This window comes from Limulus polyphemus, unplaced genomic scaffold, assembly GCF_000517525.1.
Source record: "Limulus polyphemus unplaced genomic scaffold, Limulus_polyphemus-2.1.2 Scaffold14100, whole genome shotgun sequence".
NCBI classification, from domain to species: Eukaryota; Metazoa; Arthropoda; class Merostomata; order Xiphosura; family Limulidae; genus Limulus; species Limulus polyphemus.
Genome location: NW_013679710.1, coordinates 2,156 through 5,018, shown reverse-complemented (window position 1 = coordinate 5,018; position 2,863 = coordinate 2,156). Strand labels below are relative to the sequence as shown.

The window sequence follows — 2,863 nt, the reverse complement described above, 5'->3', positions numbered from 1 at the left end:
TGTACATTTGCTGTTATGTTAAACTTATATTAAAGTTTTTTCTTCATTACCCATTCAAGCCGTCTCTAACCATTATATATGCCATGCGTTGAAAGGAAGATTTTATTTGAAATATTGGGTACGATGATTATTTAATTCAGTATTATAAGTTTAAGAGTTGTTTAATGTGTTTAAACACGTTAAGCTGTAATATGAACATACAAAAAAGACGTTAACTTACCCTCAAAGTAAAATGTTTCGTTCCAACGAGGGCTAAGAGTTCGATGTTTAACTTTGGTCTCGAGTTTGTGCTTTTTGTCTGGAAGCAGACAAATTCTCACATAGGGGTCGCTGGTGCCTGCATGGAATATAAATGCTAAATAAGATTTTTCCAGTTTACCCAAGTCTTTCATAAGGCGAAGACTTGGTTTAACATGGAAACAGTTCAGAGCCAAACTATACTTTGAGTTTCAACATTTCAATAAAGTCTCTTCTGGTAAGACAGTTCAAGTAAGAAAAAGGTTTCTACAGGGCTGATTGAGACATTTAACAGACAGACAGATGGCGTTCTTCCAACTTCTGACATAATCTGTACACTGTTTATTTGTTTGTTTAATTTTCTATCATGAAAGCCATAAGCCACAACTATATACTTTTCATAGCACCTTACATAAGATAAAATTTAAAATGCGTCTTTTGATTTTGTGGTTAAAGTCCTAAGTTTTAGGAGCAATTTTAAACTCTACAATCACATGAGATTTTAAACTCGAATAGTTCTAATATTTGAGTTATCTGGAATCTTAATTAAGATTGTTAATTATTCACGCAAAGCTACGCTCAGGTACGCAATCAAGAAACTTTAGTCCTAACCGACTGATCTGTTTCCATTAAAATATTCCCCATTAGTCCTAACTGACTGGTTTATTTCCATTGAATTATCCCTCATTAGTCCTAACTGACTGGTCTATTTCCATTAAAATACCCCTCATTAGTCTTAACTGACTGATCTGTTCCATTAAATTATTCCTCATTAGTCCTAACTGACTGGTTTGTTTCCATTGAGTTGTCCCTCATTAGTCCTAACTGACTGGTCTATTTCCATTAAAATACACCTCATTAGTCTTAACTGACTGATCTGTTCCATTAAATTATTCCTCATTAGTTCTAACTGACTGGTCTGTTGCCATTAAATTATCCCTCAGTTGTTCTAACTAACTGATCTGTTTCCATTAAATTATCCCCCCCCCCCAAATTGTTACCTGGTAAAAACGTGCAAGATTTTCAGTTAAAGTTACCACAAAGTTTGTCGTTCTTAAAGTGAACTACAAATACTTTTACAGTATTACATAATATGAAAGGTATAATCAGAATTATCTAAATCTGCAGTCATGAATTAGAAGATTAGTACTAACCAATACATTGGTGATCATGGTATTGGTTAGTACTAATCTTCTAATTATTGGTGATCATGAATTAGAAGATTAATATTAACCAATACATAGGTGATCATGAATTAGAAGATTAGTACTAACCAATACATAGGTGATCATGAATTAGAAGATTAGTACTAACCAACAATTTGGTGGTCATGTCTTAGAAGATTAGTTCTAAACAATACATTGGTGATCATCATTTAGAAGATTAGTACTAACCAACAATTTGGTGATCATCATTCAGAAGATTAGTACTAACCAACAATTTGGTGGTCATGTCTTAGAAGATTACTACTAACCCATACATTGGTGATCATGAATTAGAAGATTAGTACTAACCAACAATTTGGTGGTCATGTCTTAGAAGATTAGTACTAACCAATACATTGGTCATGAGATAGAAACTAATGATGGTCATGAATTAGAAGATATTTATTGCATAAGAAAGATTATTTGGTATTTCGCAATTATCTATAAAATATGATCTTGATATTTATTACAATTATGTAATGATCTACAACATGGGTTCCCAAACGTTCTCAGAAGAGTGCCTCCTAGAAAAACCTGCATTTTGACTGAGGCCTACACTCAATACTGAGTATCTTAACACTATTTTGTATTTCGTTTATTTGCAAAAGCTCCTCCTCCCCCTCTGATACTTTCTTGCGGCTCCCAGTTTGGGAGCTTCTAGCCTACAATACATAGTGGCTCATATATCATCTCTGTTTCTTCATTTGCTTATCATCTGAAGGAACAATCTAACCTTTTGTTTGGACAACCACTGCAATAATTCTTAAGCTGTCATTGATAAGTAAGGTTCATTACTACAAATTATCAGAATGTTTCCTGTGGTGCTGTTGCACATTGAAATAATGATATCATTAAACTCTGTCTTCACTAGACCTAATTAAGACTATTATTAATACTCATATAAAATAAAATCATGGAAGAAACATCAGAAAGGCTAATAAACTGAGACCACAAATAGAAGGGTTTCTGTCTCCTTTCTAAGGACAAACCCTACTTATTTAAAGGATTTGTTGAATACTAGGGAACTGACTAAGGACAAACCCTAGTTATTTAAAGGATTTGTTGAATACTAGGGAACAGACTAAGGTCAAACCCTACTTATTTAAAGGATTTGTTGAATACTACGGAACTGACTAAGGACAAACCCTACTTATTTAAGAAAAGTTCCTACCTGTGATGTCTTTCGCTGGCAACCCTTTGGCTTGGATAAAAAAGGTTCCTACCTGTGATGTCTTTAGCCGGCCACTCTTTGACTTGGATAAGAAAGGTTCTTACCTGTGATTTCTTTAGTCGGTAACCCTTTGGCTTGGATAAGAAAGGTTTCTACCTGTGATGTCTTTAGCCGGCAACCCTTTGGCTTGGATAAGAAAGGTTCCTACCCGTGATGTCTTTAGTCTGCAACCCCCTGGCTTGGATAAGAA

The 2,863-nt window shown here is 34.3% G+C and overlaps 1 long non-coding RNA gene across 1 annotated transcript in view; it reads right to left on the bottom strand.

Moving 5' to 3' along the window:
• Positions 1-187: 187 nt before the first annotated feature.
• The window catches only part of LOC111084148, a 4,825-nt gene continuing 2,149 nt past the window's right edge, over positions 188-2,863 (bottom strand). The window contains exon 3 of the long non-coding RNA XR_002609415.1: positions 188-337. This is a non-coding gene — a long non-coding RNA (uncharacterized LOC111084148). The remainder of the gene's footprint in view (positions 338-2,863) is intronic.